Raw genomic sequence first — 16,686 nt, forward strand, 5'->3', positions numbered from 1 at the left:
CCATATTTCATTTGGTGTATCCAAAGACTCAATGTGAAATAGCAAGTTAGGAGAAACAGACAAACATAATGTTCCATATGCCTCATCACATTTGTTAAACCACTTAGGCTTATCTTCATCTTTATCAGGTTCAGTTTCAAGTCCCATAGTCATCCTATTTAATCCAACTTTCCTTAAGTGAATTGTCATGTGTGATTTCCACTCAAAGTAATTGTATGGAGTTAAGATGGGCATATTTTTTTGATCTATGATGAAGAAATGTAGAGAAGAAATGCTAAAAAGAAGATAACCCAGCCACGACAATGCCCCCCCCCCCCCCCCCCCCCCCCTTTTTACTCAATCAAAGAACCTCCCCCCAAAAAAAAACAATTTGGCACTTTATTTTAGTGATTTTACAACTACCACTAGAAAAAAATACTTAGTGGTCTTGATTTCAATGCATTACAAACCCTTATGAAGAGCATATGCTGAAAGTGAAATTTAGGCACAATAATCAAGGAAACAAATAGCAACACTGTGATCTACTCAAAAAATCATGCACTTTCAAAAAAAGAATCACCTTAATACAAGGTTGTATGAGAAAGTTATGATCTTTCGAAGTTTCCAATATGAGAACTGTGCACAGTTACGGCCAAGAATCTGCAATTTCTGAAAAATTTATGCATGAAAATTTTTAAAAACTCCACTAGTGGATAGAGCACAAAAAAGTAGCCAAGGTCATAATAAGAATAATTGAAATTGGAGTCTGTATGAGCAAGAACGAGGCATTTGAAAACTATATTCAAATCTACAACTGCCAACGGAGAGGGGTACAACTGTATCTTTCTGCGCTCGATTCTGCAAAATATGTAGATTACATGCAAAAACTAAGAGATACCCAGATGGATTTTTAGGGCTGCGAACAAAACCCTAAATTTTTTTTTTTTGTTGATGTAAAGAAGATGTAGTTGTAGTGTAAATTAGAAACCTTTAACAATAAAAAATTGCTCCAAAAACCAAGAAACGCTTCTAGCAACCAATAAATGACATGCAAATGTTGAATTAGCTTTCTAAGTCCATCAATGGCATGTTGAAACCTGCAATACTGATTGAAAACTTCAAATATGCATTTTGGTTGTCAGATTTGAAATTGAAACCCTAGAAATAAAAAACCTTTTGTCAAAACTTTTCTTATTCTCAAGATCATCCAAAGTTGCAAGAGAAGAGCATACTTCATTTTTTCAAAAACTACAATAAGATTTATTAGCCCCCCCAAATCTCTCAAATAAGGAAACTAAAATCTACTCTTGCACATAGAAAAGCTCTTATACCATGTTAGAATCTGAAAAGATTAATAACCCAGAAAACTAGTGCAAAGAATAAATTTTTTAACTATGAATGAAAATGATACAAAATAAAAATAGCAACACAGAGTTAGTCTCCAAGAGAGTAATGAAAATGCTAGAAGCAAAATAGTATTAAGAGGATGCAAAAAAAAGAGATGCAAATACAAGCTAGGAAGAGGGAGGAGGTGGCAACACCAACCAATGAGGAGCGACCATCTACCGGACTAAAGATAGCAAAGTATCTTCCCAAGATAGCTAATGGATGCTCACATGTAGGAAGGTGACACCTCACAACCATTTACCTAATAAGAAATCCTTTATTAACCTAAGCAAGATTATTAAAAGTGTAGGAAAAACCTAGCAATATAGGAAAAATAAAAAACTACACTAACAAAAAACACCCTGACCTTGATCACTAATCTATTTGGTCTCCATAGGAAAATTCCCCAAGTTTAGAAAGAGAAAACTAGGGAAGATCTTGCACCCCCAAAATGCAAGCTCAATATATAATTCAAAATTGCAATTACCAAATAAGAGAATGATTGATGATGATTGACTCCATCATGAGTCATCTACCAATATTAATTTCCTTTCTCCAAATCATTGCAAGTTGGACCTCAATTGAAGAGGTTGCAAGACTTAAATTGAAAGATAAGGTTGTTCTAAGAGTGTTTCTAGAAGAACCTACCATAAAAGAGTCCCCTTTCCAATTACCTATAATAGTCCATTGGAAAAAGAATGGGCTACAAGGAAAAAATAAAGATAGGTCCAAATTAGAAACATAGCACTTAACACCACACTTAGGTGCCTAACTTAATGAATGAGCACACCAAGCCAATGACCTTGTGTGATGAAGGATTATATGATTTTTTACATATTTCACCACATAGCAATGCATTGCAGGTTCACATACATTCTTAAGTAGACATTTGTGAGCACTAGGTGTGTGAATGCTCCATGCAAAAACATGTAGAAGCAAAAATGGTCATGAACATTTTTGATGACATATTTGCCAAGAGAATACACAAGTTCCTAAAGGTGACTTCCATTATTAAATTTTCGTATACATTTTTCTTGTTATCATTCATTTCTTTATTAATTTTATTATAAGAATCCATTGCATTTTGTATTATGTCATGAAACGTATGGGTACAGTAATATGTTTAGAAAATGAGAGAAAAATCCCAATATCAAGGCCATTCACACAAAAAATCTATTGTTTTTAAGGGCCTCGATAAATTAATAAATATTATAAATTTCCAAGGAGATTCTGACTTGAATGTAAAGGGATTTTAGAGTGATTCAACAACATACTATCTCATCCAACATTGATAAAAATGCTACCTCCAACATTGCAACCATATGATAAATGGGAATACTAACCCAGTTAAATAGGTCTAGTTGTTGATTAGTTGGGTTGATTACAAATTCTTGTAGAACTTTCTTCAAATTAGGTACAAGAAAATGAATAATCAATCATTCCCAGGTAGCAAAATCAAATATAGTTTTTCAAGGTGATAAAATTGCATATGCAAATGCATCACTTGAATGCTAGGCATGAAGTGCATTCCCCAAATTATAACAAATGGTTGTATATAAAGGCGTGCTCTCCTTGCAAGGATCCCAACTATCTACTAATGCTATTAATTTGGGCATCACTATATGATCCAAAATGTTATGAAGTACTAAGGCTGGTAGTAACTTCTCCCATGTCTCCAAAAAACATAGCATAGGTTCAGGGTTCCTTGGCTCGCAAGAATTTGTAGCAACTATTCTCACTACTGTACCTATGAATTGTGGGCCTTTGAACCTCATAGACACTTCAACATAGTCATTACTTACGGAATCATCCTAGAATAAAAATTGAGTTGTTTATCCAAGAGGTTCGATAGAGCGACCTATCGCCTTCTATCTAGAAGGATTTGCATAATTAATGTCCTCAGATTTGAGGTGTAGGCAACCAGAGCTTCTAAGAATGAAGGATTTAAATGAAATGCAATTAGTCTATATGATCATGCAAAGTATTCTAGAATGAAAGATGCATTCTAATCTAAGAACATGTAAAGTAAATTAATCTAAATGTATGCAAGATTAATTCTAAATGAAAATTAAGCTAACAATGAAAAGATGTAAGAATATGCTAAAGCAAGGTGAGTGCAAAATGCAACAGAAATTCGATAGCATAAAAATTCAACCTCTGTAATGAGGAAATGAGAGTCTCTTAAATAGACTTTCCTGGAATCCATCGACGGTTGAGATTGATTTCAATCAACGGTCAGGATTGAAGATGAAGCTCAGTTATAAATTAAGATTCCCAAATCAAAGGGAGTTAACTAGCTCAGATATGAGTGTATGAGTCAGTCAACTCAGATAGACTTTAGTGTCACAGTAAGTGATCTGAATCATTTCTAATTTGATCAGCAGTGAACTGGGAATTTCTTGTTTGAACTGAAGAGAGATTTTGGAGAGATATTTAATTTAATAAAATGAGATATGACGTCATAAATACCTTTTCCTATTTAATTAAATAATTTCATTCAATTAATTAGAATAGGCATATTTATTAAATTAAATATATTTAATTCCTTAGTACATTAGCCTTAAGATATAATTTAATTTAATTAAAGTATAAATACTTAATAATTAAATTAAATATTAATCAATAGGTTTAATGTGACTAATATGAGTAAATACTATAGGAATTAAATAATAAGCAGGCACCACCACAGTAGTAGACACCACCACAGCAGCAAGCACCTAAGATGCTAGATGAGGATATGCCAAATCAGTTAGCAGCTGGGGTGCAGGACACGGTACGACGGTACCGAGAGTGGATCCGTTAGGCCTCCCAGCAGTTGGGGGACATGCAGATTTTAGTGGCAGTCTGAGATGCATAGTTGGTGGAGAGACAGCGGGAGACAGACTAATGCAGAGAGCACGCGAAGACTACGAAGTGGAGATTAGAGTTGGCGTAGGATGAGGTTCGCTTCTAGTCAGCTTGGGCAGTGTACTATTATGCTGCATATACGAGTGTAGTACCTAATGAGACACTTCAGGTTCAGTGCTTTTCTCAGTATGCTCGAGAGTCTAGAGGTGCACAACCTCCTATCAGACCAAATATGCCACCACCGCCTCTGCCACCTGCTGCTCCTGCTCCTCCTAGGGGCCAGGGTACGGGACAGAGTTAGACACTCTATGCCTGACTATGATTTTGATCCCTGGCTATGTATCGATTGGTGTGCCAACACCACATGTATCATTTTTGATTGATTGTGCTCGAGTAGCGCCCATTTTTTTGTACTGATCCATTCTTTTGATATATATATATGAGATCTTGAGCTGAGTATTCTTGTGTACATGCCATTGTCTATTTTTTCTTTACTTTGATGTACATGAGATGTATGTTGTACTTGGATAGAATGCATATGTATGGACTGACATCTCACGTAGTGTTGCATGTTTTTGCTTGACAGTGACAGGTATTCCATTGAGGAGCATGAATCAATGGACCAAACACTTGTGCAGCCATGGAGGAACCTGATACATGTGGAGATGCTCCTGATCCTTCATCAAAAAGGGTAGGAACAGAATGACCATCGAATTGTGTGTTTATGCAAGTGAAGAATGTAATGCAAGACTAGGTTAAATGCAACCCTAGGTCTAGTTACCAAGCCCCAATATTTAATCATAATCGGATATAGAACAAAGCTCATAGGTCATACAATTCCCACTGACATTGCAATCATGGAAATATGAATATAACATACGTTATTGGTTTGTCGGGATGGAATGTAAGCATTCGAGGCACAAGAAGCCAGAATGACCAGAACATTTGTCCCTTTTAATATAGCAAGTTAACATAAGCATCAAAGCATAAACGCTAGGATGAATTGAATGTTGCTTGCATAATAGACACACCAAACACATGAGAGATCTATCTTATGCTAAGTATTTAGTATTTATTCTATTCGCAATGACCCTTGCATTCGTAATTTGAGACAGAAGTGTGCTAGATATACTCGCAGTGACCTGTACATTCACTTAGTAGGACGAGTATCAGTATTTACTGTAGCATGAAGATTTCAATCCAACAAACAAGGAGAAGAACCAACAGTATTGACATATTTGTATAAAAATAGTCGAGGTACACATGGCCATCCAATACGAGATGGAGGCTCTTATAGTGGACACCCCTTTTATAGGAATATACCAACTTATTGGAACCAAACCAAAGACATAAAGCAAATAAAAGATCATGCCCCCAGTCATTACTTCTCTAATTAGAAATGACATCATCGAGTTGCTTGAAGGGACATGATAAAGCAAAAACAAAGCAAACAAAGAAAAAGCTCAACATATCAAAACAAGTATGTCATTTTGCATTCATTTTTGGGATTGATGTCAAGTATTAGTGTCTAGAACATGTTTGAAAGAAATCTCTTTAGTAAGGTGACAATAGTAGGTAGACTTAGTCAGAACGACTAGTGACTGAGGTCAAAGAGGAATCTTCATGATGAAGAACCTAAGAAAGACTAAGCAATAGTAGACAAACACAACCAAGATAATTGGTGGCTGATACAAGAGAGATTTTCCATAAAGGAATCTGGAGACATGACCTTAGCAACAATAGGCAGACACAACTGAAACAACTGGTGACTTGTTGCGAAAGAGATTCTATGAGGAGAATCTTGAAAAGAGTGACACTAATGACAGTAGTCAGACACAGCTAAAACAATTGGTGACTGTCGTGAAGGAGATCCTATGAGGAGAATCTCAAAAAGAGTGACACTAGCGACAATAGGCAAACCTAGTGAGGACCACTGGTGATTGTCGCATTGACCTTTGCGCGACCCAGAAAAATTCTTCACGCGGCCTGTAAAGGTTTCTCGTGCGAGACTTTGTGTTAGCATTACGATTTTTGGGTCTTTTTTAGCTATCTACGGCCTGCATGTTGTCTTTTTCTACGTCTGTTTATCGCTCTCTTTCTGCAAACAGTCCTAAAATAGTGACACTTTGCTTAGCTAAAGACTCGTGTCTTGTACTTTGACTAGTCTTGTCTCTTATGTTACCTTTGTCTTTGTTTCTTAATGCTTGTCACACTTTGTGTCACATTGGTCATAATCTCTGGCAATTCTAGCCTTTAAATTAGACCATTTGTGCCTTAGTGTACAACATTCTTGCTATTATCTTGTCCTTTTTGAGACTCAGTCTTAGTGTAGTCCTTGTCTAGGTTCTAGCTTCTTGTCCTTGTCTATGACTATTGCAACCAGAAGCAACAATGTGTTTTATCCTCTTAGACTTAGACGTGGTTGTGCTAGGGGTCGTAATCGCGACAGAGGTCACTTACCTTTCATTACACAATCTATATCTAGTTCAGCTAGTGAGGCATCTTCATGATCCCCCTCACTTGCCAAGTCACCTCAAGCTTAGCAAATATTTTCCATAAACCTGCAACAAGTTAGGAATCCTTTGTACCAAGAGGATACTGAGACAGGAAGAGGTCCTACATTACCAAACACGATGTCTGATCTTTTTTTTAGAGGACCTTTTGAAACACAACACACTGAAACTGAACACATTCCTATAATGACTAATCATGAACCTTAACATAGTATTCATAGTCGACATCAAGAACCACCTAGGAATGACAAAGAGAAAGAGAAAAACTATGACACTGATGAGGAATAGGAAGAGGTGGAAATACTCCCTGAACACATAGCAAAATGTCGAAGAGACAAAAACTTCCAAAAGGTCATGGGAATCCTACTCAACGAAGAGAAAGAAAAGTACTTTCTCAAACTTGCCCAAGAGGGAGCAAAGTTACCCTCTCATTTCAATGTGGAAACCATTATCACGCATGAAGAAGAAACTGAGACTTCTAAACTCCAAAAACAACTGAAGATTATGCAAGACCAATTGGCTCAGATGATGCATGAGAAAGAGAAACCCACAAAGACATACACATTGGACGCTCTTTGTCCATTTTCATTTGACAAAAGCATAAACATGTTGCCTTTCCCATGAGGCATAGAACTACCCAAATATGACAAGTACTTTGGTACTACTGATCCCCAAGATCACTTGCGAGAATTTGGTGCTTTTTCTATGGAGTTTATACATGATCAAACCTACCTCATGTGTTTATTTCCTAGAAGCCTAGGTGGTCAGGCTTTGGAGTGGTTCTCACATTTACCTCCTGGTATCAAGACGTTTGACGAAATTGCCAATCTCTTTGTTCAACAATATTCTCATAACATTCAACATCCTGTCAATATTCAAGATCTATGCAACCTTTAAAAAAAAGTTGGTGAGCCTTTTCTCACATTCCTCCAATAATGGAGACAACTATACACTAAGTATTCTCGCAAAATTCCAAAAACAGAGAAGCTTGACATTTTCATGGATAACCTCTTACCTAATTTCGAGTATAGAGTCCAACTACAAGGTCCATGTACCTTTGAAGACATGATTACACAGGCTATCCGTATCAAAGAATTTATGGTCAAGAAAGGTGAACTCACTCTTCAGAGAGACATAAAACAAGGTTCCACTTCCAACAGGGATAAAACCAAACATGTCAACAAGAACTGAGAAATTGTACATGATGGAGTTGTTGACAATGTCACACCCAAACCTGCTAAAGCTGCATTTAATCTCACAGATGGCCTCAAAGCAACCAAAAATGCTAAAAAACCTCCCCTTGACAATAAGATGTCTGGGGACAAACCAAGAAACTCATGGGCAACACGCCCTAAGCGAGAATACACACCTTTGGGAGAACCCTTGGATGTGGTTTACAAAACATTGCTACAACACAAGCTTATTTCACCAATGGATAACCCTCATCCCTATGATCCACAACCATGTCCACCATGGTGGAATGAGACCTCATTTTGTGAGTATCACCAAAACAAGGACACAAAACTAGCAATTTTATAAACTTGGGCCATAAAGTCCAAGACATGATTGATGCTGGTGATCTTGTGGTAGATGGACATAACAAAAACTCAGACCACAAGGCATTCAAATAACCTTTCCCAGCTTATGAAAAAGGAGAGACTTTGAAACCACAACCCTACAATAAGGTCAACTATACATATTTCAATGATGACAATGTCATTCATATGGTTGAGTCTATGGATTCTAAATATTGCAACATTATTACCATTAAGGGCAAGCAAGATAACTACAAACCCAAGAAACCATTTGTCTTGAGGGGCCCTACTTCCAATGAAATGGATAATGCACCTTTACAAAACTGTGCTAACGTTGTTACTCGCTCTCGCGCCAAGTTGGTGTTCAAAGGCCCTGCGCCTCCTACTTCAGATCCTCAACAACACAAAGACAAAGCCCTTGTTGGTCCGTCTAGTAAAGGTGCAAAACCCACAACGAACTCGACAGCAACCAATTATAGTGTTCTAGATCAACTGAAATGAACTAATGCTCAGATTTCTATCTTTGAGCTACTTAAAATCTCACCTACTCACAGGAAGATTCTGGATAAAGCCCTCACTGAGGCAAATGTTCCTCAAGATCTTGATCTTGAGCGATTTCAATCCATGGTAGGTCATTGACCTCACCTTATCTTATGACCTTCTTTGAGAAGGATGATAACTCACTGAGTCACCCACACAATCAACTTCTACACATTGAGGTTATGATCCATCAAACACGTGTTCGTCGGGTACTCATTGACAACGACGCTGGCCTAAATATTGTCTCTATTTCTCTGCTTAGACAATTGAATTATTTTGAGGACTCTATCGATCCTTGACAAAAGATCACTATCAAAGCGTATGATGAAGTGGAATGAAAGTCTCTAGGCCTTGTGGTTTTACCCATTCATGCCGGTCCTGTAGAGAGGGATGTCACCTATCATGTGCTTGACATTCCCTTGGCTTACAACATTCTGTTAGGACAACCATGGATACATGAGATGCGCGTTGTGCCATCCACATACCACCAATGCATCAAATTCCCATTTCATGGCTCTAAAGTTACTATTCCTACTACTACTAGATACACCTGCAATATGCTCAAAGATGCTAAAACTTTCATCCCTGCTAACCGTGAGTCCACTGATTATCATGACAATAAGCTGAAACAAATTAAGCAATCATTCAAACTGAAAGTAACTTGCATGGGGGAGTATCACATTGAACCAGTTCTATCATTGACATCTTTCCCAGAGTCTCCTTAATATTATGGGAGACCCTTAGAGGCAAAGAAGTCGTTCATGCTGACACCTCAGACCAAGTATAATGGCGCTTTTGTCAAGGCTACAGTTCCCTTAGAAGATGAAAGTGAAAATAGAGCCATTGTTGCATGGCTTTAGAGAGAAGAGGCTCTAGTGGACCTAACAGAACAAGCTCGAGAAATTACTCCTAAGAAATATGAGCTTGGTCTTAGGCTTATGAAACATTTTGGTTACAAGGGAACCGGCCCTATTGGGTGCAATAACAATGGCCTAATTGATCCTATCAAAGTAATAGCTCAAAGAAATAGTGATACAACTGGCCTAGGATTTAAGAAGGTCCCTTTCCATTTGGGATCCAATAAATTGGTTCCCAAACCTAACAATTCATCTAAAAATGAGTCACAAGCTGAGTCAGATACTCAAGAGGAAGAATCTGATGATGAGGATTCCTATCCTCATCCTATCCCTTATGATCTCGCTAAATTCTTTACTGAGCCAGATGACTTTGTACAACATGTTAGCACTGTGGATGACACTAGTGATTCTTCTAAGGACAATACTAAGCAACTCAAATATCATTCAGAAAAGGGAGAATCTAATCAGTCATGTCATGTTGAGTATTTGTGTAAGAACCCAGAGGATGAAGGTGACTATGTCCCTATCACTATTGGGGAGTTCTATAATCTCTCGCCATGTAGCACTGATTCTCATGAATATGAATTTGAATCTCTTTTAGAAGCTACTACTGATAAAGACATTGATCAAGTACATGTCTATGAAAACCAAATCAAAGTGGGTGAAATGTCTAGGGTTAGGTCACATGGGTCTGATCCAACTAGTGTCCTAGAGTTGTCACTTACTAACATTTGTATTCTGAGGCATTTGAACACACCTGTGGATGAAGTCATTGTAGGTCTCGAATTGTTGGTCCAAGCACTTAATGACTATACTGTGAACGCAATTGAACCAACCACTACTCTCTCACTCACACATTCCAAGCTTATAGATTGGAACCCCAATGCATCTAACGAAGTCCCCACGTTCCAGAATAACTATGCTCTTGCTTGTTACCTAAATGCTATCGAACTTGTAACGTCTTCCACCAATGAGCAGAGTATCAACATGATTGAGGCCGACATCAAATATCTCAGTCACACAATTAAAAAGAAAAAATGCAAGAGGTCTGATGGTGAAAACCACATTGTGGCAGTGTCAGATCCCAAAAAAGTAAAAACAAAAGACGTATCCAAGGGTGAAAACCTCTCTGAGGCACCCGCAGATGAGATATTTGATGTCCTTCCTAGTCACTTTCAGGAGAGATCATCAGTGTTAATAGAGCCGATGCAGCCAATTAACTTGGGCACATAAGAACATCCTCATATGATACATCTGGCGTAGTCACTATTAGCTGAAGAGAAGGAACAATTCATTGCCTTTTTCAAAGAAAAGAAAATAAATTTTTCTTAGACATATTTCGACATGCTAGGATTGGATCCTGATCTTATCATGCATCATTTGTCCATAGCAGCAGGCATCAAACTAGTTAAACAGAAGCTTCAAAAAATGCATCCTCATGTTGTATTGCTTGTCAAAGCAGAATTGGAGAAATTTCTAAAATCTGGTTTTATTCATGCAATTAATTATGCTAAATGGATATCCAATATTGTTCCAATTTCCAAGCACGATAAATCTATTAGGGTTTGTACAAACTTCTGTGATCTTAACTTGGCATGTCCTAAAGATGACTTTTCGCTCCCTAATATTGATATGATCATGGACATGACGGCTAGCTATGAGATGTATTCACTTATGGATGGTTTTTCTGGATACAATTAGATAAAAATTATGCCAGAAGATCAAGAGAAAATAGCTTTCACATGTGCATGGGGAACCTTTTGTTGGAATGTGATTCCATTTGGTTTGAAGAATGCTGGTGCTACATATCAGCGGGCTGTTACTACAATTTTCCATGACATGATGCATAGAACCATGGAGGACTACATCGATGATACCTTGGTCAAAAGTGCTAAACGCAATACTCATTTGCAAGATTTGGGACCCATCCTAGATCATATGGAAAAATTCAGTCTTCGGCTTAATCCTAAGAAATGCGCATTTGGTGTCACATCAGGGAAATTGTTGGGATACATTATTTCTGCAAAAGGAATTGAAGTAGATCTGGAGAAAGTAAAAGCCATGATGAACATGTCACCACCTCAGAACATCAGTTAGATGAGAGGACTACAGGGAAGGCTTCAATCTATTTGTATATTTATTTCACAATTGGCGGATAGATCACAACCCTTCACAAAGACCTTACACAAGGGTGTGAAATTCAATTCGAGCCAAGATTGTGAGCAAAGCTTAACACAGATCAAACAATATCTTGTCAATCCTCTAATTCTTATGCCTCCTATTCATGGGAAGCCTTTGCTTTTATACATTTCAGCCACTGAAACATCTTTGGGAATCTTGTTGGCTCAGGAAGATAAAGACAACAAAGAAAGAGCTATTTACTACTTGAGCCAAACACTAGTTTCTTATGAGAAGAACTATAGCATTATTGAGAAAGCTTGCTTGGTAGTTGTCTTTGCTTCCCAAAAGTTAAGACACTGCATGCTTGCCCACACTACACGGCTTGTGGCTAAAATAGATCCACTAAAGTAATTGCTCAGTAAGGCAGCTCTCACAGGAAGATTGGCTAAATGGGTCATGATACTCAGTGAGTTTGACATCCAATATGTTGAACGCAAGGCTATAAAGGGATAGGAAATTGTAGACCAGCTGGCCGAGGCACCCCTATAGAGTCTTCTACCAATGAACATTGATTTCCCAGATGAGTCAATTTTTACACTCATGCACCATACATGGGTTATGTTCTTCGATGGGTCCTTCACGCAACAGGGATCAGGTGCTAGATTACTCTTTATTACACCACAAAGATACTCATTGCCCAAAGCATACAAGATTCTATTTCCCTGTACAAATAACATTGTTGAATATGAGGCTTTGATCAAGGGCATGAAAATTGCATCTGAATGGAGAGTGGATCAGTTAGACATCTTTGGTGACTCTCAGCTTGTTATCAACCAGGTAAATGATGTGTATCAAACAAAGGATGAGAAACTAATTCCTTACAAGCGCATGGTTGATAACTTGAAAAAGTATTTTGCACACATCACCTTCCAGCAAGTTCCATGAGCAAATAATAAAGCGGTTGATGCCATGGCCACTCTGGCCTCCCTGCTACAAATGCCAAAAAATGATCTCTGACATGAGTTCTTGGTGGAAGCGTTACACTACCCAGCCTATGACACCCCTGATTCTAAGATGATCTATTCTATTATAGGACAAGAATCATCCCGCTACCATCACATCTATTCCTACCTTCATAATCAAACCATTCCGGAAGGTCTGACCCAGAATGAGAAATGTTACCTAATCCGTAATGCTTCACATTATGTCATTATTGCTGATGATCTGTATAGCAGAGGTCTCGACAGAACACTCCTTAGGTGTTTAGAACCCAAAGAGTCCAAACGTGCACTAATTGACGTTCATGAGGGCATTTGCGGATCTCATTCCAATGGCCTAACACTAGCTCACAAACTCCTTCATGTTGGTTACTGCTGGCCCAAAATGGAGCAAGAAGCTATCAAGTATGCTAGGTCCTGCAAGTAGTGTCAGCTACACAGGAATCTCATTCACGCTCCAGCCAAAATCATAGAAGAGAATAAGCGTTGGAGAACCACCAAGCTGCTTGCCTTCTTCGAAATGCCATCTTTCAAAAGCGCCTAGGTTTCTGATTCACTCTTGGTCATGACCTCCAAGAAGTGAAGAGAATATTCCCCTATTTTTTCATCTTGCACCCTAGGAAGTTCACAAGCCCCTAATTAGACTAATTTTGAAAACAAAAAAGGAAGATACACATTGTTTTGTGGGTTTGAAAATATTGTCTTTGACAAGCGTATCTTTGATAGCGTCCTGCAAGAAAACTGTCAGTCTGTTTTCAAGTGGGTTTTAAAAAGGAATCTTCGGCAATACATCCTGCAAAAAATGGTTGAGCTACAAGAAATCAAAGAACAGATTAAGACAAGTACATTAGCAAAATCAGATAAGTTGAAGATCAAAAAATAATGCTAAAAACTGAAATTGCTGTCATAGGATTTCACGCGAAATCTCTGTTCAACCCGTGCGAAATTGTTTGCAGCTTGTGTGAGATTATTTTACGGCCCGCACGAAGAAACAGGTGCCGCGCAAAATTTCGCGTGACCTAGAGAGAATCTTCACGTGAAGATTTTGGATCCTTGCGTGAAAATAAACAGTCTCGTGCGAAGATTCCTGAATCTATACGAAATCGTATGGACAGAGAATTTAAAATTTGATTAAAAAAATGTAGAGAAGCCCTGAGAAATTGATTTTTTTGAGCCCCACGATGGGCACTAGAAATGTACCTATGAATTATGGGCCTTTGAACCTCATAGACACTTCAACATAGTCATTACTTGCGAAATCATCCTGGAATAAACATTGAGTTGTTTATCCAAGAGGTCCAAAAGAGCGACCTGTTGCCTTCTATCTAGAAGGATTTGTCTAATTAATGTCCTCAGATTTGAGGTGTAGGCAACCGGACCTTCTAAGAATGAAGGATTTAAATGAAATGCAATTAGTCTATATGATCGTGTAAAGTATTCTAGGATGAAAGATGCATTCTAATCTAAGAACATGTAAAGTAAATTAATCTAAATGTATGCAAGATTAAATCTAAATGACAATTAAGCTAACGATGAAAAGATGTAAGAATATGCTAAAGCAAGGTGAGTGCAAAATGCAATAGAAATTCGATAGCATAAAAATTCAACCTCTGTAATGAGGAAATGAGAGTCTCTTAAATAGACTTTCTTGGAATCCATCGACGGTTGAGATTGATTTCAATCAACGGTCAGGATTGAAGATGAAGCTCAGTTATAAATTAATATTCCCAAATCAAAGGGAGTTAATTGGCTCAAATCTGAGTGTATGAGTCAGTCAACTCAGATAGACTTTAGTGTCAGAGAGTAAGTGATCTGAATCATTTCTAATTTGATCAGCAGTGAACTGGGAATTTCCTTTTTGAACTGAAGAGAGATTTTGGAGAGATATATAATTTAATAAAATGAGATATGACCTCATAAATACCTTTTCCTATTTAATTAAATAATTTCATTCAATTAATTAGAATAGGCATATTTATTAAATTAAATAAATTTAATTCCTTAGTACATTAGCCTTAAGATATAATTTAATTTAATTAAAGTATAAATACTTAATAATTAAATTAAATATTAATCAATAGGTTTAATGTGACTAATATGAGTAAATACTATAGGAATTAAATAATAAGCATGATGAATGCAGATTAGGGTTTTTTGCATCTGACAATTAAGTTAAGTAGCGAGTAGCAGAATAAGAATTTGCCTAGTGAAATAGGACTTTAGGATTGATCAGAAATAGACCAGAATTGGTATCATGGCAATGAGCCAATTTTGGGGTATTACAACTGCTAGAAGAATAACTTTAGTGAAGAGTCAAGTGTAAGGAGTTGAAGAAGAAAGTTCTACTTCTGTGTAAATGCCATAATCATGAGGCTCATTCCCTTGTAGAAGCCTATGCCACAATGACATTACCTCTAAACCATGTAAAGGATATATATGTGTGTGTGTGTGTGTGTGTGTGTGTGTGTACAGAGAGATCTTGTGGATTGTGGAGACTAGTGGAGATCTATGATTTTGTTGTTGTGCCCTTGTGATCACTACATTTCTTTGTCGTGTCCTTGTGATCTCCACATCTCATTGTCATGTCCTTGTGATCTATGTATATGTATGTATGTATATATGTATTTATATACAAATATATGTATATGCATATATACATACACACACATATATGTGTCTCTATGTATGTATATATGTATATAAATAAAAAGATCTTGGCACAACAAAAAAATAATAAAACTCACTCAACACGTAGCATGGCCATAGATGCGATGGCAATGCCTATTGGTAAGTATATTCCTCTTTTTCTCTCTCATGTTTCATGTGTTTATTTCACCTGAACTATTATTTCTTAGGGGGCATTTTTTAATATTGGATTCTTTTTATGCAGGAGGTGATGAGGACATTCGAGGTACTTTAAAGATTGATCCTTTCTTAAAGTTTTTAGATGTTAACAAGGAATTTAGCTATTGGTTGGGGGGGGGGGGGGGGGGGGGGGGGGGGGGTTGGGCCAAATGAGCTTCCACCTTCACATGGTTGGCCCTAATTAGTAGAGAATATTAAGTTGTTCTCAAAACCATTCAGCATTGACCTATGATTGCATGACAACTAACTATGTGAATCTACTATGAGCTATGAGAGCATCATAGTTGATGTTAAGCCTCTTTGTGATGTCATCATGGGAACACTTATTCAACGTTTGCCGCCATTTTTTTTTATTAATACAACAATTCATCGAACTTGCGATAACTTATTCCAATGGCTATCCATCGCTTTCACAACATTGCTATCACATATCCATTATCACATACCTGTCGTTATTGCAATAGATAGTTCTGATGGCTAGCTATCACTCCCACATCATTGTTGTTGCATACACATCGCATGTGTGATAGAGTCTCCAATGGCTAGCCATTGCAATTATGATGGTGTGAACATGAACACTTTCCCTTGTCTTGTTCCAAGTTACAATAGCTTTTTCGATCACAATTGTGGTGGACACCCTTGTTGTTGCAATTTGCGAGAACAAAAGTCTAATGTTTGTGCAATGGGAGCCAATTTATGGTGGTGTCACTTAGGTGATAGGTGGCCATCATAATTCAGACCCAAATATAGTAGTGAGTAATGAATCAACATTGGTATGAGGCACAACCTGTATGGTAAGTGATAAAATGTTAGAATTATAGAGTAGGCATTAGGGATTTCTACCACACACACAAGCAATCCAAATTGAGATCATGAGAGGGCTTCAACTAAGAATCTAGATACACACTCTAGCCTCTATTATGTTTGACCCTGTCTTTGATTCTTGGGACAAAATGAAATGGGAAATAATTTGCACGAAGTCTCAAGGAGTGTTTTAATAGGTAAAATATAAATAACACATGTTAATAAGATAAATTGTTGATAA

Source organism: Cupressus sempervirens, chromosome 1 (genome assembly GCF_028749045.1).
Source record: "Cupressus sempervirens isolate cs-2001-9-10 chromosome 1, ASM2874904v1, whole genome shotgun sequence".
Taxonomy (NCBI): domain Eukaryota; kingdom Viridiplantae; phylum Streptophyta; class Pinopsida; order Cupressales; family Cupressaceae; genus Cupressus; species Cupressus sempervirens.